The sequence below is a fragment of the Tyto alba genome, unplaced genomic scaffold, assembly GCF_018691265.1.
Source record: "Tyto alba isolate M040663 unplaced genomic scaffold, T.alba_DEE_v4.0 Super-Scaffold_2, whole genome shotgun sequence".
Lineage (NCBI taxonomy): Eukaryota > Metazoa > Chordata > Aves > Strigiformes > Tytonidae > Tyto > Tyto alba.
This window is the reverse complement of record NW_024881282.1, coordinates 80,978,899-81,002,479: the sequence shown is the minus strand read 5'-3', so window position 1 is coordinate 81,002,479 and position 23,581 is coordinate 80,978,899. Positions and strand designations below refer to the sequence as shown.

Here is a 23,581-nt window from a genome sequence, read left to right as displayed (position 1 = left end):
TACTTATTTACTGTAGCTATGGCTCCAGGCACTTTGAGTGAAAGTTGCTACTGCCTGCTTCTCACATGAGCTCATTGGAGAGGGCCCAGGAGATCTCCCCACAGCAGGAGACTCCAGAACTGCTTTCCTGCCACTCCAAATAGCTGCTAACACTAACAGGAGAGCAAGGAATCCCTGCTCCTTTTCAAACATCAGTCTGACAAAGTGGGACAATGAGCACAGGGCCAAGTGCTCCCTCGCCCCAGACATCTTGTCAGTGCTTTCAGTGCTCTTTGCAACACAGCAAGAGGAATCTCAAATTGCAGCCACTCAGATGTATCCATTTGTGCAGACACTTCTATTATCCTAAAATTAATTGTGGCCTGTGGCATGTTAAGAAAATGCAGAAAGTCTCAAATGCAGTAGAGGGTGGTAGGGCAATAAATTTTTTCACATTTTATGATAGGTATACATTTAAAGAAGGAAGCAAAAAGAATGTTTTCTATTAAAAATAGGAGAGGAAATCATTTGTGTTATAAAATCCAATAGGAAACACATTTGCACTACTTCTGATTTCTGGTGAAGTTGGCTGTGAAGTCCTTCAATAGACTGTAAGGGGCATCAATTTAATTAACTGGAGCTGTGCTTAAACTATGTTAGCCATCAGAGAACAACCCACAGAGTTACTCGTGAGCAAAGAAGTCTATGATGTCTTGGAACAGAGGCATCCTAACACTTCTCTCCTGCTGTCCAAGAATGATGTTGAAAGGTAGAAATTGCATTATATATCAACATATATGCAATAGATTCATATATAAAGAAGGTCACTTAGTGTAAGAAAGCCTCTGAACCTGTTCAAGTGATAACTAAAGGACATGCAGACATCAGACATCTACACAAAATTTCCAGCCAGTGACAGATACATGGAGTGTAAATGCAACATGGTAAACTCCTTCCTCTGTTTTGTCTTACTGAGACCAGAAGCTCTCTTCCACCTGATTACTCTTCCAAAGGGATTTTTTATGTCTGGCTAAGCTCTGCTTATTTCTCTGTGAAGCTAAGCTGAGGGAATAAACTTCCTAAATTCTCTGAATTCTGAAAGTATCCTTAGGTGCTTGCATGCATTTACCTACATAATGTATACAAAGATGAAGGTATTTACACACCCATACTTGGACCAGATCCATAAACAGTGCAAAATTATGCCACACCCTGCTGCAAGTTATTTTTAGCTTTTCCTCAATGCGAATGACTAATTCAAAATTAAGTTTCAAAATAATGAATGATGTGTTTTGTGTTTTAGTGGGTATAAACGTTTGCGTTGCATAGTGGATGATTTAAGCATGAAAGGTCTTGCATTCCTAAATCTGTTACAGAACGTGGGTGGGAGGTGGATCTTTTCTCCTTTGCTCATACCAGGAAACAAAAAATGAATGAATATTTGTCATGATGTTTAATCAAGACAGTGTTAACATTAATTGAAGATACATGTGTACGTTGTGGAGAGAATGACAGCTTGCTTACAGTAAAGATTTCTGAAAACCGGGACATTGGATTTTAGTATTTGTACAAGGTGTTAGCAGTGTTGATATCAAAACTACCCAAACATGAGCCTTCTGCTGGCATCAGTTAATTAGGCCAGATATGGAGGAGATCAAACCTATTAAAAAAAAACAAACCAAACCAAAACAAAACCAAAAGAACCAAAACCCTCAAATCCAACCCAAAACAATCATAAAAATCCCACACTAAAAAACTTAGCACAATTTTCTTCAGCTCAGACAAGGGCTATGAGGAACTATATCTTCTGTCCTCATGTTCTTTCCATAATCATCCATGTCTCGTCATCAGTGGTCACTGCATTACATTGGCTTTTGGCTTGGCTGGATAGAGCTGTTCTTATGTTCCCATCTCCAAGATCAGTCTGGAGATTTCTCCATCAGTGTCAGGATTTGTGCTCAGTCCTGCCCCTGGGGTCAAGATGATCCCCATGTATACATGCTAAGGAACAGTTATAAGAAAGAAATAAGAAATGAAGAAATAAGAAGAAATAAAAGATTGGGTTTTTTAGCAGTGTCCCTGCATCTTAAACTGGAAGTGGAACGGAATTTTATCCTTATGTGCATTTTAAAAAGTACAAAACAAAACAAAGTACCCAACAACAACAAAAACCCCAAAGAGAGCTATTTCTAATAAAAACATTACTCACACTAGTATCATAGCCCTGACTTTACATTTATTGGCATAAATGCAAACTTATAAAGCTGTGTGGATGTTTGCCATATGCAAATCCATTCATCCATAAATCAGCATACAGGCTGGAGACTGCACAGCTGAAGTGACTGTAATGGTAAATGAAACCTTTCACCACCAGGTCAAATGCAGTTCAGCATATGGGTAAACGAGAAAGCACTATCATACAGGAATTGATCTGTGGCATGTGTGAAATGGGTGACTGACCCATTCACACTCTTTACCACCACAACTGGCACCCCAGGTCTGAGATGGCAAATAAATCAGAGCTGAGCTGTGATGGAAAAGCACTGAAGCAACCTGGCTGATGACCATTCTCTCTAAGTCATGCATAAACAGAGAATTTGCGTTATGGGACTGTCTGGTAGTGTATTACAAGGATTAGGCAGGCGTTTTCCATCAAAATGAATTGTCAATGAAAAAGGAAGTTTCCATTTAATCAAAATTTTCCAGAAGTTCTATCCAAATGAAAACATTACTTTGGATGGTTTTGCTGATCTAAGGCACATAATATTGTATTCATCTGACATTAACCTCTATGTGTTTGGGGTAACAGCAAGGTTTATAAGAGCTTCATGTGCTTTGGCTGTTTTCTTCTCCCTTCTTTCCTGCACAGGACCATAACTCCAATTAAAATCTTAGAGAGTACCTCAGAAATCAGCCTGAGACTCATGTGACAGCAAGACAGCATAGAACATATAGCCCAGTCTCAAATCCTGTCCAGAAGGTCTGCATCAGGGATGAGACATTTTTATCCTTTGTATAAGATGCAGTTCAGTGTCAGAGGATGCTGTGTAAGGCAGGACACATTCAGAAGCATTTCCAGGCATCTTGATTTGGGGATATGACTTGGCCATGTCCGGGCTATGGAGTATATGCACAGTTTTTCCCCATTAAATCTTAAGAAAGCTGGACACCCAGACCGGAGTAGACATAGGTAAAATGATCAAAAGCAAAAGTTATACATTCTTGGATTTAATTTTTTTTTCTAAGTTGTCACTCTGTGAAAAGTTCAACATTTTGACTGTTTGTCTTAATTTGAAAACAGATGTTGGAATATTGTAATTTCCCTTGAGACAAAAAAATTCCTTGTTTTTCTCAGCTTTACTTATTCCTGCTATGAAGCTGTGTTGTCCCAGAAAAACAGTGCTTCATAAAGCTCCTCTGTGAGTTGTAAAGCTCTAAACCATCTTGACACATACAGCTATGCGTTAATGTCAAAACATAGTCCTCCACATTTATTGCAGCAAAAACAGCATTAAAAATTGGTGTTTGCTTCTTTAATATAATTTAACATATTTTTTTTTAAATAGTATTGTTAATCGCTATAATTTGCTTAATAGAACTTTTGCTCTACTTTTAAAGAGTAAAGCTTATAAGACATTGATAAGTTGAGATATGTGTTTGCCTTCATGTTTCAAGGATGTTAATAATGTCAGGAAGATTGGTCTTGGGGGTAAAACTGAATTTATAGATGACCTTAAATTCCAGGATCTTACACAAACTTTCTATGTGACGTCAGATGATATCTCTGTGCCTCAGCTTCCAATCTGTAATCACTTTTTGTACACAGTTGTTTTATGTTCCATTAACATTGCATGGGTTTTGGAGGCAAGGACTGTGTTTTTGCGCAATGAGACTTTATCTGGACATTTCAGAACAAGTAGTACAACTGATAAATGACAGAAATATTTAGTTCAAGGCTCAAACAAATGTCTGAATACCAAGAAGAAAGCCTTACTCTTGCTTTCTTGTAAGAAAGCAATTAAAAAAAAAAAAAAAAACCAAACCTTTGAACAATTCTGTAACAGTATATCCAGCCTAATTTCACAAACCAAGAAATTTAGTCACTTGAAAGATACTTTTCTGACTGCATTACTTTTTCAACTGAGAAGTGAATGTTTTTAGAAGCCTATTCCTTTTAGAGTGAAGAAAAAAAGGTATTTTTAGTTAAAAAGGTCACATTGATAATTTTCTCTTAGTTTTAAAAATTCTTAAGGTGATTATTCTACTCCATATAAAATTCAAAGGTTGACAATTTTTGTTTTCAAAATTTCTCCCTTACATGTCATCTTCATGTTATTCAGTTCTCTGGATATAAAGGCTGAAAAATTATTCAGGTTAGTTACATACATTCATTTCAATATGAAAAGACACATTTGTCTCACATTGCTTTTGAGAAGTTCCATTTTCATTCTGATTGGTGCTGAAATTCTTTGTGCATTCTCCTCTTTTTTTTTTTTTTTATTTTTTTTTTTATTTATTTTTTTTTATTTTTTAATCTGTGGTTTCAGGTGTAGTTTGTTATATCAGTCAACTGGAACACTATAGATTATCAGGGGACTTCCAGGTGTCACACAAGAAGAATGACTGTGTTCCAAAACAAGCTGTGCAGTCCCCTAGACTCTGGCATAGATGAATATATGAGTGTTACTAGGCATAGAAAACATTTCTGAAAAGTTAATCCCATGTTGTGTTTGAATGTTAAGGAAACCATCTACTCATTCTGAGGGGTTTAACCTTTCTTCAGGAGGTAAGTCTGGAACAATGGTCCTTATTTACAAAAGGTTTCCTTTATTTTCCATAAGGAATACAAAACCAGAATTTCTCCTTAGCTGGAGTTGTTCCTTCCTTGATGTAAGTATGCATTGCCATTGTTGATTCATTCAAATACAGATTATTACAGTAATAATAAGTGACAAGCGATGTGTTATTTTGAAATAACACACATTATGGTTCATTCGTGTCTTCAGAGACCCAAGCAATGTGTTATTTCACATTGAAAAATGCTCCAAAGTGTTTGTGCTTATGAATAAAATATTGTTCATGTAACTCAACTTTCAAGTGTGCATTGTGCAACAGCATTAGGATGTGGGCCTCACCACAGTCGTCCCAAACCTCTATAAATTTCCTCATGGATTACTGCTCTCCCTTCTGTGACACTTGTTCAAGGTGTTTGGAAAGACATCAGTGGACTTTGATCAGTCCTTTGAACTGGTTGTGCCTGCTAGCTACTGCCTTGGTCCGTATGAGATTCTGGATGTAATTCAAGTCCTCAGTATTGCTGTATGGAGGTGCAATCTGAAGCCTATTAGATTCAATAAGTGTCTTCCTATTGATTTTGATGGCCTACAAACCAGGCCACAGTCTTTGGTTATAGCTGGTGTTACAACACTAGTTCTCTTTCTGAGCTCAGCCCCAACAGCTGGCCTTACCCGAGGCGACAGGTCAAGGTGTGACATTATTTTCTTGCCCAGGATTTCTAACAAAATCTTTTAGGTGGTAAGTCAACAGTGCTAGATCTTGCTATGCAATCTGGAAAGTGCTTTAACATAGAGGAATGATGCAAGGGCCAATTTTTGCAAAGGTGCTTGCCAGCTAAACACAACCCTTTGTTTGGTCCCTTGAAACTGAGCTATTAGATGTGCATGGTAACTGAGAATTCAGAATGGTAACATAAAGCAGCATAGGACTTGGTGTTACTCAAACTACTTCAGGCCTTGAGTGAACTGCATTGTGTCTTTTGTTAGACTGCTTGGGGTGCTGCAAGTCTTCTGAGGCAGATAAATGTACAGTGCAGGCATGCCCACCGAAGCCTATTCCATTAGACTGATCCTGAGTTTATTCTCATATAAGAAATATCCAGGACTGTGTTTTGTTGCAAAATCCAGAAAAAAATGTGAATCAAATCATCAGCACATCTTTTCCAGTTCCAGAGAAACTTACCTCCTACATAACATTTCCAATATAGAAAGCATTTCAAGAGGAAAATCTCACATGGATTAATGTTTATTGGTTGCCAAGGCAATAGTTTGGAGACCTCTCTAGCACAAAACAGATAATATTATAAGCAGAAGTAGATTATTATGAGGAGAAAATTTATCGACTTCAGGGAAGACAATGCTCTGAGTATTTGTTGTACCTTTTAGAGTTCATATTAATTTTGCTTTGGTCATTTTCCCAAACATTGCCATACTTTTGAACTGTTGTTTGTATGACAAAAGAAATTAAGTTCCCTTATGAAGACTGGATGCCACTGTACAATGCAGAACAGTGTTTCTGTGTGGAAAACCTGACAGTGCATTGAAGAAGCCAGTCCTAAGGTAGGCAGAGAACTGGGACACTGTAGGATAAGTGGTCATGTCAAGGTTGTACTGTGGCTTCTTGGGAGACATGGGAGAAGGACACAACCACATGAGTCTGAAATTATCCAAATTTTGAATGGGGAAAAACTAAAAAAAAAATGTAAAAAAAACCTGATTGTATTTTGAGTAGTAAAAATAAGGAGCTTTAACAGATGCTACTGAGATTGACAGCTGAGAAAAAACAGTTGCGATATAAAGAAGGAAAATAAACACTGAGAATTTCTATATTTATTTATTTTCAGCAAATAAAGTCTTTAAATTCTCCTTTGTAATCAGAAGAGATATCAGTATATTGGACTTTTCCAAATCAAACAGGACTGTGGATCTAAGCAAAAGAAGGCATTTAAAAGAACATTTAATTTACTCTGATTCATTTCAAGCCTAGCAACAGATTACAATGGCATTTCAGATAGGAACAGGAGCTGAATCCTGCACAGTTCTATTCCAGAATATGTCTATACCAGCGCTTCCTCCCTTTTTATATTCTCCCTACCATCATCAAGATCCAACCTATTTTATGGAAGAAGGCAAGAATTTACCATGTTCCTTTAGAACTGAACATGCCCAACTTCTTGCCAATTATTGCTAGGTTTTGTTTTCTGCCATTTTAATTCTGCAGCTCTTCTTACAGTTCTTCTAAGCAAAACCAGCACAAAGTGATAATGAAATTTTGGATTCTTTGATTGACTGATTTCAAATTATATTCAGTTTTATCTATACCCTTTGATATTTCTAAAGCAGCTCTAAACCTCAATTTTTCAAAGGTAGCTAGTCAGCAGAAGTGTTGGATGTTTAACACCTTTGAAAATACTGTCTTTTAAGAGAGACAAGTCAAATCAAAATACTATTGCTCATTCATCCATTAAAAGTTGTGTTCTTCTCATCTCTGCCCCATACTAAACATTTTTTAAATCACATCCATAGTTCACAGATCACCTTTGATCAGATGTCAAGGTAGTTTCTCTATTTTCTAGTGTATATATGCATGTCTGTATTCCAATATATGTATTGTAAGGTAAGATAAAAATATTGCAAGTACATTGTATTATAATGTCTCCTGGATACCAGAGAGAGCTAGAAGGAAATCAGAAAAAAACAAAACAAAACAAAACAAAACTTGAATCTTTTGCCAGAAATCCAAGCCAAACTTTTCAGACTTGGACACATATTACCTGATCTTTTTTCTTACGTAGTAATTTCTTTTACTTAGCATAGTGGTTTTCACTGTCCTGAAGAAGTAAGACATACCAGTTCACTCCACTGGAGCAGAGGGCTGCTCATCTCTCTTGCCATGAGATTCTCTTTGCATCTCCAAGTAGAATTTTCTGTCTTGTCATCCCAGTTATTTACATGAGAATCTTTCAGGTAAGATCATCTCACTGTCTTTATCAGAGATCTAGCAAGATACTGATATCATCCAATATTTTCCAAGGATGGTGCACAATACCCTGACAGTGGTATTGTGATGAGAGCAAACAGATTTTGATACCTATTTGTCAGAGATCTCAGATATGGGATGCTTTCTAACGCAAGGACTGAAGGTTTTGCAAAGCTTAGTGCAAAGGTTTCTTAATTGTTCATGACAGTGGTCACCTACAACTCAAGCTGTAATTACGTCATACAATCAGGTGTTTGTTTTCTCCTGCTGATGATGACCCCAATGAATTTGGTACCTTTTTCCTTAGAATATGGGTGGCTATTTCTATTTCCATTGTAGGTTTGGCTCAAGGTCATATTTGGTCAATCAGGAGACAGGAATCCAGTGGCACCAGTCATGTACTGAAGTTAAAATTGTTTGTACTGCATAACCCAAATGTCACCTATTTAATCATGATACCTTTCTTAGAGGAGCTTCCCAGCATGGATGTCTATTATGGATTTGTGGCTATTTTCTTGTTTGTTGGACAGAGATGAGTATGAAGGTCACAAGGATTCCATGCAGGGATGACAGACGAAACCTGCATATTGCAGTGATCTGGGAAAGCAGTTTGATATAGGATTCATTTAAGCTGCTGTTAAGAAACTGAATATGCAGTGAACAGCATATTTTCTTTCATGAGTAGTAGAAAATGACCCTAAATGTTAGTCTTTCATGCTTGGTAGGAAACATATACAGGTATGTTACAACACTTAATAAGCCAAAGCTTAATATTCTCTGTGACTACAAAACTCCCACGAAGTGTATGGCATTATGCCAACTCCATTTGGTATATAGACAAAATGCATTCAAAAATCAACTCTGAGTTTGCTAAAATGGCTAATGCAGCAGTCAGTATGCTTTTGGAAAATATTCCAGTCATACAGAGAGTATCTGCTGGCAGGGACTGAAGAAGTAAGTGTTCACTAATGGTCAGGGATAGCAATACCTACTGACTGACAGTGATCATCTCATCCCTGTGGGGCATGAGGAAATTCAGCAAGAAGCAGAATAGGGAACCAGTGCTCTGTCATAAGACCCATAGGCCTAAAATATTCTTATGGATGTGAATATAGTTTTTCTAAATGGATCTTGAAATTTAAAAATTAAATAGAAATGGATAGTGTAAACCTTAGGAACATGGCCCATACTTTAAAAATCTGTAATAAAGTGAATCCAGACACTGATATGCATTTCTTCTCCATATCTCTATCAAAAGGAAGTGCAAAAGGAGTGTATGGGCTTGAAAATGTGACTTTTCCAGAGTTTAAAACAGCAGTCTCACAGAAGTGGAATTCAAGGCTTCAGACCAGTTTTCAGTAAGAGGAGCTTAGTCCCAAACCATGATTTGTACCTTCAAAACCAAATTAAACTCCTTCATCCTTCAACTGCTAAGTGGATCTAGTGCTATCAAACCATGTCTGGAGGCTGAAGGATGAAAAATATTGATATTATTGATAATGAAAGATAACCATCGACATTGTAGGGAATTTGTCTTCAGTAACTTAGGACAGAGTTATAATTCTCTTGAAGCAATTGCTGATATTAGACTTCTGTTTACCATAGTGCTGTTGTTTGGGGGAACATTAGATTACAGAAAGATGAGAGCATTGTGAGGCAAAATAATTTTCAATATCTGAAAAATAAACATCTCTGCCACAGCTGATAATGTGATTGTAACCCAAATGCTGATTAGATCACATTAAAAAAGAGAATGTTGTTACTGAAGCATCAAACTGAGAACTCCTGAAAACTCATGCATCTCTGCTGAAATTAAGAGAAATGTAGTCACTTCATCAGGACAGAGTTTGGCATTGTAAATTTGCTTCTGAAAACAGGGTTACCTTGCACAGCAGTACTTGACCACTCACTTACGTGAACACATCTTATTTTTTTTTTTCTTGAATGCAGCAATTTATTGTTCTAAAAGTCTAAGGATATAAACAAAGCAAGGTCTTTAGAGGAGAGAGAACATTTTTTTATTAAAACTGGAAGAGTTGTTAAAATGTAGTGAAGGCTTTACCCATACATACACTCATTCAAATCTGCAATAAGGAATAAGGAACATTAAGAAAGAAAAGTGGTGTTTTTTTTTTTTTGATTGATTTTACAATGTTATACATTTTAGAACATTACTAGAAGTCCTGGCTTATGGTTAAACACAATGAAAAGGGTACCTCTGCATCTCTTGTACATTGCCTTGGATTTCTGTTTTGAATTCATATGGGAGTTTTTATTGAAAGTAAAACCTCTAATAACTAGAAAATAAACCAAAATAATCAGATATGAACGTGAACAATATGAACCTTTTCTACTGAGTATAAGTGCCTGTTTAAAGGGATTTCTGTTCATCATTCTTTATAATTCAGTGTGATATTGTATTCCATCAGCAGCAGCTTAATTTATTTCTTTCACCATCTGTTCTTTTTTTTTTTTTTTTCCTTCTTCTTCCATGCCAAAAAATCAATAGTGTTCAATGAGCAAAACAAATCTATTCTGTAGTTCAACCAAACCGGTTTTATGCTGTTGTTATTCAAAATATATTAGCCTATTTCTTACATTCATTTTATTTAGCTAACCAACCCTTTTGTTTTCTAAACCTGTAAAATTTGAAACAGTAAATACTGTGCGTGAGCTGTTAGTGCCGGCAGTTTGGTAGCCGTTACTTTATGAGACATATATCAGGACAGTTGGTTTTTAATTATAGGCAATAGCTAAAGCCTAATAATAAGTGTGGGTACCCTTGCCACAGCTCTGTCCAGCTCATCCCTTGTACCACTTGCAGAAACACAGACCAGTAGTCAAAGCACTTTCCATGCCAAGCCATATTAATCTATCAATATCTTGAAATGTCCTTGTGTGTTCTCTGAACCGCCAAAATAATTACGTAAGTTTTGTGAGCTCCTAGAACTACAGCTGTGCTCTCATTAACACCTCCTGTCCTTGTGGAGATATAAATATATATGAGTCTTCAGAATACAAAGTTTTAGATCAGAACGCTTTACTGAATACAGGATCAAATGAAAACTAAAATCAGTAATGCAGAAACTATCTTGGGGGTCTGAAATAGAGAAATGCTAAGGACCACAAGTGTTTGTTCATCAAGGTGATATCCATTCATTTGTGATAGGCTTACGTAGAGGGCTTCACGCCACATACTGCAAAGAAATTACGGTAAATGAGAGAGTTTAGTCACCTCACACTGGAGCTTCAAAACTGTGATCACTTTTCTGGCCTAAATAGAAAGAAGTTGGATGTAGATAACTTAGCCTTTGAAGTGCCATGTCCCACAAAACACTCTAGTGTTTAGGCTGTGTTTGACATTACATTTTTTAAGACTAGATACTCTATAATCTTAACCCTGTTGCTTCTACTACGTAACATGATGTCACTAAATTTCACATCATGGTGTCATTAAGTCCATATTTTCAGCTAACTAATTCTAAATGACATGCAAATGATGGAGTATATGATCAGACAAAAGATGCCATGGCAAAACTCTCATAATTCTTAGCAGGCTAGACTTATGCTTTTCTGTATAAAAAATAAGAGATAATAAAATGTATTTTACTATGGAAAATACATCCAGCTGTACAGTATTCCTTTCCACATGCACTTATAACTTAATACAATTCTTTCTTTCTACTAAATATTATTACTATAATACCAGGAATTATGTTGGATTTCAGGTTCATATCCCAACTGTACAATTCAGGATATGCTTCAGACCTGTTTATTCAAATAATTTTATTCAGACTGTGGCTAAAACAAACAGAGAAGCAATTTGAAGAAACTTGATGCAGGTTTTTCTGAAAGTCTAGTAGACATAATGATTAATATTTCCAGGAAGGCTGATGATTAGACAAAATAATGGTATAGAGAAGAGCTTTCAGAAGAAAAAAAAAAAAAGATGGAAAAGAGTTCTTACTGAAAATTACTGGTAACCTAAAACACCTGCAAAAATAAAGTATTTGCAATAGAGGCCCTTAAAGTTAAAACAGAAGTGAAAATTATGCAATTATTAAATTAAGGATAATTGAGAGATAAAATAATGTGATTGATAAGTGGCAATAGCGTGCTTGCTGTTTTTCCTCTCTGATTTCAAACAGAAAAAAATATTCATTAAGGATACTTTCAGATGGATGTGATGAAAGTTGAAAAACTAGCAGGAAAAATATATCATGGCTTTACACAGTTATCATTATAAGATGTAGCTCTTTGTCAGCTACCAATTCATCAGCACTGAGAATGCTTGCCTTCCACACCTAACGACATCCTAATGCTAACAGTGCTGTTTTCTCTTGAAGTCTCATTTATCTTCCTACACAGGTCATTAAAGTTTGAACCTGCTTGCTTGAAGTTGTGTCTATGGTTGCCACTTTCTCTGTATCCACCCCCACAGTGTTCTTGTGCTCCTGAGATCTTTATTTCAACAACAACAGCAGCAAAAGTACTGGAGTTTTTGCTGATAAAAAATGAGGATAGATTTTGTTTTAATTTCATCAGAGTTTCTAATTCTAACAAGTTGCAGTAGTTTTCCCTGAAGTAAAAGATCCTACTTTTAGTGGGACTTGGTAAGCCTTAGAGTGTCTACTCTCAGCTGCATAATACATAGCACACATACACTGACATTATCTTGGATATTTTTACTTGCTTTGCTAGCCCACTGATTCTGGTTTAAGGGCATAAGTGCCATGACAGGAAACCCTAATTCATTATCATGCTTGTGCTTTTCTACTTGAGGGAAGAAGTTTACCATGTAGACTGCTGTAGAAGTGGTGGGATATATCAAAAAAGAAGGTTTGAATGTCTCTGTGAAAACTACATTAGCTGATAAAAAAGGAGTATAAGTAACTGTATGGGAAACTGTATATCAGAGATGTCCATATCAGCCTAAGCCTTCGGCTTGCTCCTCATAGATAGTGACAGTGGGAAGGTGTGTCAGTTATTATAGAATTGCAGAGTAATTTAGGTTTGAAGGGACTTTTGAAGGTCATCTAGGTTAACATCCAACCCCCGCCCCAAGCAGGGCTGACTAAATCAGGTTGCTCAGGGCTCTGTCCAGACAGCTTTTGAATATCTTCAAGTTGGAAATTCTACAGCATCCCTGAGTATCTGTGCCATTGTTTGAACACCTTGGTGCTGAAGAAGCTTGTCCTGATTTCTAATCAAAATTTGCTGTGTTGCCTCTCTTCCTCTCAGTGGGCACCTCAGGGAGAGTCTGCAACAGCCTTGTCTGTAGCCTGCTATTAGGTAGTTGAATTCAGCAATAAGATGTTGCCTTAGTAGTCAACCAGTGTGAGTATTTAGGGATCAGTACTTCAATATACTCTAGCAGAAAACAATTGTAAAGATTATAGGAGATCAGCTAGTACAAAAAGTGCCAGCCCAGTTTCTGTCTGTGATAGAATAATTATGTAAGTTCTCTACTGATACACTGACTCCTGGATGACATACAAACTAAATTCCTTGACTTAAAAGCAGACAGCATTTAATATAATTTTAGACGATTATTATTTTTAATCAAAATGTAACTGGATTCCTTGTAAAACTTGAGTTATTTGAACTTTTTTCTAGTCCTCCTGTGTTTTGATACCACCCAGTATGTATTTTGATTCCATGCTTTTTTCTACTATTGTGCTACTACAATTATTTGGCACATGATTGTTTCAAATGATTGGCTACATATATTCCACCTCTGGTTCACATATACTGTATATATGAGATCTGATTATTCTGGCAGCTGCTGGAGGACTGCATCTGGCATCTGGGTAACATCACCTCTTCCTGCACCCAAATTGGATGGAGTGAAACCAAAATTCCCTCAATTCCTTCCTGCTATCATAGCTCATTTTGGCTTCTCTGCATACAGTATGACGTTTGATGCCAATACATGAATAGTAGGGTGGACAATAAGGTTATTCTAGCTAGTATATTTTGTATGGAGAAACTTAATTCTTACCGTTTTCTCTTTTATTGCACTGCTTAGGTAAAATGAAAAGAAATCTTATTAATGGTAGAGACAGGTTTGTTTCTCACTCTGGCTCAGAATTGTGGAGATGCTGAAGGAAGACAGCTGGTCTAGACAGACACTCCAATAAGTCGAGAAACTAAGGAATAACATCTGTAGGAGATATAAGGATATTTGATTTCAACAAGGCATGCATAGCAGTGTCATCTTCTCTTCTTAGCCAAATGACTTAGGAATAGTTCAAGAACATTACTATATGTTGTTCACTTTAGAAAAGTATGTGGGAGTAATTCAGATGAATCTGAACAGGCAACTGAGTGTTCTGCTCTCCTCCACATGAGTGCTTATTAATTACAGGTTACTGGAATAAGCAAAAATGCATAGCAAAATCTAGTTTCTGTGGCATGTATCTTTAAATGTGGTAAAGAGGAGCTCAGGTATGCCTTATTAGAGCTATAAAAATACTACATACTCAAAGCATTCCTAGATTTCTTGGATTTATGAGACCACAGTTGGCATACATCATGTAGAATCAGGTTTTATTTCCTCCTGCCTTCATTTGATATCCTTTGTTCATAAACCCAGCTAAGAATGCTCCTTTCCTCGAACCACAGTACAATTTTGTTTTGGTAAAAGAACTTTTACGCTCTAGCAATTTGCTTTGTATACCATGTATTAATTGAAATTTTCTTTTTGGTAGGTAAAACAAGGCTCACTTGAAGACCTATGCATATTCCTAGTTTCTGCTGTGATCCTGATGATGATAGTCCATGCCCTATTCTGTTCTCCAAGAAAAAGTCACAGCTTTTGATCAGGTCATCTACTTCACATTTTTTGCCACACCCATGGTGCTTACTCCCCATGAGTACATGGGGAAACCAAATAGCACACATTTTATTTCTTTTTAAATTAGTTTAATAGAACAAGACTTCTTGAGAGCTATATGAGAACTATATGAGAAACAATCCTCTTTTTTGCCTGTCACTGTATTTCATCAGATACTGCAGGCTTTTAAAAAGTTTCTTAGTGGCCAGTTTTACATTACACTCTGCTCATCACCATAACTAGCATCCATGGAAAATGATGGTAGAAGCATTTGTTAACCTTGAATAAATCTGTTTCTTCAGAACATCTCTCTCAAACTGTTGCTATGAGCCATGCTTCTTCCTCACTGCTACAGTCTATCTGGAGTCTGAGCTGTCAAAGGAATTTAAGACTGGTTGAGCCTGCTCTTCCCTCTATACCTCTGTGTGTGGGAGTCAGGAGAGGGTGAGATCATTCAGTGCACAGCAGAGCCCCAACAAAGACTCCTGGTTTACAGGGTCGGAACTCACATTTGTGGGTCTAGCACACACATCAGAGTGAAACTGCCAGAAACAGCCCCTTCTCAGCTGTTCTTCTGCTAAGTAATTCTATTGCGATCTCTAAGGTAACTGGAATCTTTGTGCTTTTTATCTTTCAGCACATCAAATGTATCAGATAATAGTTAAGTTAGAACAATAGGAGATGAGATGCTGTGTCAGCATGTGGGCTGCAAATGGAACAAAAGAGTCTTCTTAAATTCAGTATGTTCTGAAAACACAAAGTTAGTGGCAATGTTCAGTCATGCAGTAAAAGGCCATAAAAGGAAAATTAGTTACTCTTAATGCTGCAGTTCTTTGGTCTTTCTATATCAACATTCTTTTGTTTCTTAAATAGCCATAACGTATTATAGTGTTAGCACAGCATTTTTTTTTTAATTCTGAACTCAGTAAGTACCTTCACTGTTTCTTTCAGACTATTCTTCTGCAAAATAGACTAGTTGTGTTTGTTAAGTCACACTGTGCTCTTTATGGCTGTGGTTCACATGCTGTCCAGCAGCTAGAGTGAGATCTAGGGAATGATGAAGTCAAAAGGACTAAAATTTGTTCAGTGTGATGAGATTGTTACTTAATCATCATTAAGGTGGTGTATACCTGTGCCCCTTTTATCTCCTATATTTGCCACATCATCTCAGGAAAAATTTTCACACAGATCTTTAATGTGGTAATGTAACAAAGGCAAACAGCAGTAATAACAATGTGATATGTTCTTTCTACGTGAAGACTACATTTAGATGAAAGAAATGGAAGATTATTTTGTAGAAAATATTAATCCAGAACAACTATTACCTCTTCATGCTTGCATGATTTGTAAATGTTGTTATTCAAAAAGAGACTGTGCTGAGATTATATGAGGGGAAGACAAATTAAAAGATGATTAGTAAATGAATATCTACATATCTTTATTGAAATATTTGTATGCTATTTGAGAATCTGGCAGAAACTACATCTGAGTACCCATATCTGACATATCTGACATTCATACACTACAGTACAACATATGTGATTTCAGTCCTCTCGCTTTCAAATAAAGCTATGGATCCTCGTTTGCCCAGTAATGAAGAAGCAGTAGTACTTATGCTCCACTAAATCCCTCAACTGCTCTTCAAGGATCAGTATGTGCCATATTTCATGTTGCCCATTTGGTTGTGTTCTGCTATTGCTTACAGTAAGGAAATTCTTACCCTCAGGATTACCTCAGGAAAAATCAGCTTTAAGACAGATTAATAAGTTTTGGGTTTTCTTTGTTTTTAACAGCAGAAGGAACATGCCTGTAATGCCCTATTATTTATTGTTAGTTCCTAATTAATCATAGATAAATCAATACACTTAATTCATAGAGAAAAAAATACGATTGGAAAGGACTAATTCAATCACCTGCTCAAATCAAGACTATATTCAGAATTAGATCAGGGGGTTTTGTGCCTGATTCAGTCAAGTTCTGAAGATTTCCAGGGATGGAGTCTCCATAACGTCTCTGATTATTGTTTCAGTCAAGACCTTTATACCCCATTCAGTAATTTCCTGTTGTAACTTGTGCATGTTACCTCTTGTCCTTTCACTGTGCACCTGTGGCAAGAGTTTGGTTCTCTCTTCTTTATAATCCCCCAACAGGTAACTGAAGACAACAATTAGATCGTGTCTCAGCCATCTCTTTTTTCCACAGACATTACTTGCTCAGGCACAGTAAGTTCCAATCTAGTGATGCTGTGTCAGCATTGTGGTTCTCTACAGTTCAGGATGGCACAACTTGAGGACTTTTCACTTCTCATCATGGAGATATTCCACAATTAGGACAGAACAAAGAAGCTTTAAAACATTTATTTCCATTTTGAGACACTTCTGCACTGCCTAAATAAATGACTGAGAATGAGACTCAGGGTCTATTGTTTATTAGAGTGCAACTAGATCTTTTCATGAAGGATAAAGCACAGTGTAATTAGTATTATTAGCTGTGAAAATAAAAATGTTTACTAAATTGGTGTCTAATACACTTGGACAATAAATTATGCTTACTTTCTCTCACACAAAATGCTTGTATTCATATTTACACTCCATGGGTAGTGGTAGTACAGATAAACAGTTCTATGAATCAAACTCTAGAGGGAAAGGATTGGACACAATTAGAGTATTAACATTAGATAGTAATTGCTGGCATGGTTAAATGTTGGTTTATTTAAATATAGCCACCAAATTATAATGGACTCTAATGCATGGAATGAATTGCACTCTTGTTATGTTCAGTGAATACTTAGCTATATCCTTTATGTAAACATCCTACTCACAGTAATCCAGTAAGGACATAAGGTAGAGCCTGTTTATTTTAAGAGGTAAACCACTCAGGATTATACAGGAATTAGGATGTACATGTAGATACGGAGGTTTCCAATGTGAGGAAACTGCAGGTTGTCCATTTCACTTTGCTTTTACTCCTCAGTAAAATGTGGAGTATGTTCATCTAATTATAAAACATTCTATATTCCTTATTTTCAGAAATATTTTAGTGTATATAATCTAAATCAGGAGTTAAATGCTGTTGACTTCAGTAGGAGATGAGTGTGTGCTAAGTTTTAAGACTAGAAAAATGTTATTCATAGTAAATGTCTTGATATTTCAACTAATTACATGTGCCTGATACTTCCTGTGATAAATCAGTGGTTTTAGTTTCTCATAACCTTTAATACTTTGGACTGAAAGCTTACATGCTGAGCATCCTGCTTCTTTCTGTTTGGAATTTATTGCCAACACAATCACTTCTGGGTGAAAATTTGTGGCATAAAGCTTGGGATAAGACTACCACTGGGTCTGAATTCCAGAAAGAAAGACTTGATCTCTTCATGCAGCTGGAGGATCCAGTAGCCCATTTCATATTGGAACTGCAGCAGTCCCATGCAACCTTTGATTGCACAGTTTTTGTCTGTTATTTCTAAGGGACTTCTGTTTCCCTTGATGCACAGGATGGGCCTGGCTAAAGCAGCAGGGTGAGATCAGATGTGCTTGTTGTGTATAATACCCCTACATCATTTATTGCAGAATCTAGTATTTGTGTGATGACTGAGACACGGGACAAAAAGGTTCCTCTCCTGGATATGTAAACTATTATCTTGTTGCTCTATTATTCCTGTGTGCTGTGTGCTAGATGGTCACTGAGTTTGTAATTTTTCTGGATATCCAGCTACCTTCCCTGTGTATCCACAGGTGTATTTCTGCACTTGGCAGAGTGTGGCATTGTAGTTTAAAATCATGTATCTCATCATGATAAGTGTTCTGAAAGATCAGGGCTTGCTGAGTTGAATCAAATGCCTAACATTTTAAGGTACCTTTGTTTTGATTTCTTCCTGTGTCTACATAAGTTAGGAATCATAATGGCTTCTATTCCACTGAATCATGTTTCTGACTCAGATTTTTGCTATAGGAAAGATGAAAAGCAATTTAATAATTCTGTCTTCCAGACTGATATTTGAAGGCTATATAGTCATTAAGGCAAATACTGAAAAATCTCAAAACTAAAGAAATATTTGATGTTCCATCCATTCTGTACGCTGAACAAAGTAAGAATAACATACCAAAAAATACATATTAATGTAAGCCATGGCAATTAATGAATACCTACAATTGAAATGCTACAGTCCAGTTTAATGTTGGTATCTCTTTTCCACTATGAAATGGGATTTGATTAATTTAATTTAGGTTCTTAAATTTAGGCAGACTTGATCTCTTTTTGGAGATCCTCAAGGGCACCTTGCAACTTTCACTGACCTACATAACACTTATTTTAGGCAAACTGCTTCATGACATAACTAAACCTTAGGCCCAGATCAGATATCCAAGTTAGGTGTAGTGCATACTATCCATTATTTTAGCATTATTCTGAAACAGAGTTCTCAAATAACATGGGAAACAGTAGGACAGACATATAACATGCATGAACCAACACCTAAACCCATTCTCAACTCACATGAGTTAGACTAACGCAAAATAGAAAACTCCTACTGCTTATATTTTCTCTACAGAGATTATTGCAAAGCATGTTGGATTGAATATTTAATCACAAGATAAGAAATGTATTTGGAGCACCATGCATAAGAGCATTACCTAGTGACATCCACTGGGACCCTGTGTTTTAGCTTAAAGTGCATACTTTTTAAAAAATGTTTCTGAGGTTACAAGGGTAAATGTTTTGGAGGAAGTTCCTGAAAACACAGGTCCTGTAGGAACCATACCCTTAATCCATTGGCTTGATTCAGTTTTCAGCACAATCAGTAAAATCCCACTGCCTTTGCTTGGCTTTGGATTAGACCTCAAGGGTCATGAACTGGTTGAACTAAGCAGTGGAGCAGATGCAAGCTTCCTCAGCTTGTGGACCTTTCTACCAGATTTGTGTTCAAACTTGTTAGCATCTGAATCTCAGGAGTGCTTTCTGGAATATACATCTGCAGAAACCAGCATATACAGCAAATGTGTAAATTATTGTCTTAAATCTCGAAGCTTATACTTCTAAAAGGGCAACAGTAACTTTCCTTTTAGGGAACTGGTTACTACGTTCATACATACCTCCAAGCTTGAAGACCTCTTCTTTAGTGGGGTGTTTATGCATTTATTCAGCTGTCATACTACAGTTTAATTAAGCAATATGCCACTTCAACTGCAGTCAGCCACTATGGTCAGGGTACTTTTCCTCTGACCACCATGGAGAGTTGGCTGTTCTCATTTCATTTGTTCAAATTAATGTGTTAACTCCCTCTGAGGAGGTAAGCAGCGTGTCACAGCTTGAGGCAGGACCTCTGCACACGAATCCTTTTAGTTCATAGCAGGGTTCAGGCATGCAAATGTTGACATTTTGAAATTGTTTCCCCAGTAGGTCAAATTAGTATTAGTGGCTACAAAAGGAAAACACATCTACCCTGATGTCTTTCACAATTAGACTAGCTAGAAATAAAACAAAGTATTTGCCATTATATTAGTAGCCATGTCTGCTGCTGCTGGAATTACATTTTTTTAGGGAAACAATAAACCAAAACAAAATACTTTTTATTGTATATTTATTCAATGGTACAATAAACAGAAATGGTTACAATAACATTTGAAAACTTTGGAAAAGTTTAACTTTGGAAAAAGTAGTAAATTGGTTGTACACTTATTGGTAATGCTCCACGGAGGCTCACGATTCAATGATTTCACGACTGTGAGATATCCATTCTTGAAGATTTTCCAATATGTATGTGTCAATAGGAAAACTTTTCATCATCAGGACAAGGAGTCATTTCCCCAGCTATTTTAGAAGCATGAATGTAGTCTGCAACAGAATGTCATGATGCTGCTTTGTAATGTTTTTCTTGGGTATTACTTGGTCTTCATTATAAACATGTAGAAACCTCACTGTGATGTTAGTTTATTTCAGATTTAATCAAAATCCTGCTAGATGATAAAGAGTTTTAGAGACACACTTAGTACACTTTAAGTCTTTAAGTTATACCCACATCTGCTGTAAATTAATTTTGATTTACTAAAAGCAATAGAGCAAAAGTTATACCAATTTCTATGGTCTGAAATCTAGCTCTTCAGAATTTATTTGGAACCACCCAGTGTTGCTTTAATTTGGAAACACTGAATCAGTGTTCTGTTCAATTTTAGGTGAATTTCAACTTTAAAATATTATTTTAATTTTTATGGGGGCAAATCTCTGGAGAATACCATTAACCACAACCTGTTAGTGTGTGACCATCAAGGAAAAATGTGAGTTCTCCTTTAACTTTCAGTGGGGGTTTTGTGTGAATGTTCCTCATCTGTCAACAGTGAGTCATGGTATCTTGGATCAATGTGGGCATTTGGAAGCCTGTGAGGCAGTTGACATACATATACACTTGAATATTGCACCCAAAGGAGCATTCTTTTTGAGGGAAATTAGCAGAATAACTGGCAGAGCTGCTGAGAATGAATAATATCATTGGGTCTGGAAGGGTAAGTGGAAATTGCCCTGCCTTTTCACCCAAAACATTCCAATTTTTAATGTGTCCTTTACATAAACCAAATTTACAGTGAGGCTACACAACCTGCGTACGCAATTTATTAAACTCATTGTGCAGGCGTGGCAATTTGGTGACAATGGAGGAAGTTTCCTGAATTCAGGTGAAAAATGGTCCTGTTTTAAATCACTCAAAGTACAAGAAATGCAGAGTGTGAAACAATGAACCAAATTAAAATTCACAGTACATTTTGCAAAAATTGTTACGTTTTAGTAATTCTCATTTTACATAATAAAGAAAGGGCAGCAAACCCTGCTTTCCATTTCAGTGTGCCTGGGCCATTTCATTAATACCTTCAGTCTACAGGTCATCCTCTAAAGGCTTCTGTTCTGACAGGTATGTGAAGTAAATGATATGAATGTGATCTCTGATCTCTGTCTTGCTAAGAAAAGTGCAGTTTTTATGGCTTGAGCAAAAAATGTTATACTGATTCTCATTGGTATTCCACTGAAGCCTCAGAAACATAAAACTTTCATTATTTCTCTTCCCTGATGCAAAATTCACCTGAACTTTATTTCTGATGCTAACACTGAGAATAATGATGCTATTGTGTTGATGCAATGAATAAACTATCATTTATTTAGATTGACAAGCCACCTAGGATCAGTGGCGTGGGCTGGACATCCTTTATGCTAGTACAAAGAGAAAGGAAAAGAATAAAAAAAAAATAACTGGGAACAGATAAATTTTTAGCATGGTAGGCAGTCACACCAGCTTTCCCCCCATTCCAGTTAATTTCATTGAACAAAATATTGCTTGTTTTTGTTACTTTTGGAACAGTATTTTCCCTTTTGCAATTTTAATTTGTACAAATGTCACATCTCTCTTACTGACATTTACTGCAGAAGGTGGGAGGAGATGTGGCTGAACATGCTGTAGTTTGGCCATTTCAGCTGATATTATCCAACATACACCTGCTATGAGCTGATTCAGGTGGGACTGGCCAAATACACTTGGAGTTAAAATAACCTAAAGTTACTTTAAATTATCTTTGAATCCCCTTCCGAGGCTGCTCTACATACAACCTGATGCACCAGGTGATCTGGTGTTCAAACAAATCCAACTATATTTACATTGACATGTCTTTAAGCAAATGAACTTGTGCTCTGAGGTCAAGCACCACAAAGTTGTATCCAACTCTTGTCATGCATTAAGCCCAGACAGACAGCAGGTGCTACCTGAGTGCTGATAATCCACTCACTTTCCCTCTTCCATCTCTACTGGAAATTGTTGATAAGTCTTCCCAGTGTTCACTTAAAAGATCAAATATGGACAAGTTATTTCAAAACAAAGGTATTTAGAAGGAATTAAAGGTCGAAATGCTGTTACAGAAGATGGATTCAATCAGTGTGAAACGATACAGTTTGCAAATACTTCCACTCACCCAGGGAGACCACAAAAGCTTTGAGGAGGGGAGAGAGAGTAGGGAGGAGGATGGGTTACGGAGGGCCTATTGGCAGCCACAGAGCATGGTCCAGTTGAGAAAAGAGTGACATCAGTTATTTTTGCTGAATTACATTTCATGTCTTGCATTTTAACTTCTATTCTCAAGATTCAAGTCATGGCTGCACTTTTATCCACACACGACTAGGAGGGAAATATGTTGTCTCCAACCACAGCCAAAGAAAACACATAATATAGGGTTTCCATAATAGGGATTCTCCATAGTAAGAGAAGTTAATAGGGTTAGGTCAATCAGCTAGTGATAGTTCCCCAGAATACTCTTTAAGTCTTCTACAATTTGAATTTCAGGAACTTGATGAGCTAGAGGCCGTGTCTCTAAATTTAATAGCCTTTTAAGGATTTCTTTGTTTTCATCTTATCACTTTGCCCCTTGAAACTATAAACAATTTTACCACTTACAACAGCCCATGTCAAGAATTTCCATGGCATAACTGTGTGTTGTGTGAAGTGGATTAAGACATTTTTGTGGAGATTTTAAAGCTAGTTAAAGCACTTCACAATATAATTTCTAGTGTTATCAGAATTACAGTTCAAAATTTCTTTGCATGTCAATACACCCTTCCCAGCCTCTATGGAGTATGCCCATAATCCAGAAAATTAATGTAAAAATTGTAGTTAATGTTTATTTTCCATTTTGAATCTAGCAGCTAATTAGAAATTTCCTGTTTCCTATTTGGGTGTGTAATAGTTACAAAAATATTGAAAGTAGAACTAGTTTTGTTTGTGAAACCTGAAAGAAATTTAAAGCTTTGATTGAAAGAGATGAATGAAACATAAGAAAATTCAATTTGAGTTGAAAAATTATGTTGTGGTCTTTGATGCTGTTTGATTATTAATTATGTTTATGACATTTGAATGGAAGGGAAGAAATTCCTTTTTGATGTACAGAGCCTAACCTAACAGACTGTAGGTATAAAAATTGATAAAAAATGGTAACTAATTTGAAGTAATATTTAAACTAATGG

The 23,581-nt window shown here is 36.5% G+C and overlaps 1 protein-coding gene across 5 annotated transcripts in view; it reads left to right on the top strand.

The window, feature by feature from the left end:
* The window catches only part of SEMA3A (semaphorin 3A), a 336,738-nt gene that overhangs the window by 181,659 nt on the left and 131,498 nt on the right, over window positions 1-23,581 (top strand). The window contains exon 1 of one of the 5 annotated variants that reach the window (XM_032985233.2): window positions 21,424-21,488. The exons of the other annotated variants lie outside the window; for them this stretch is intronic. The gene's annotated coding sequence lies outside the window, so the exon portion shown is untranslated. Of the gene's footprint in view, window positions 1-21,423; window positions 21,489-23,581 lie in introns of those variants that run through there. 5 annotated transcript variants of the gene reach the window in all.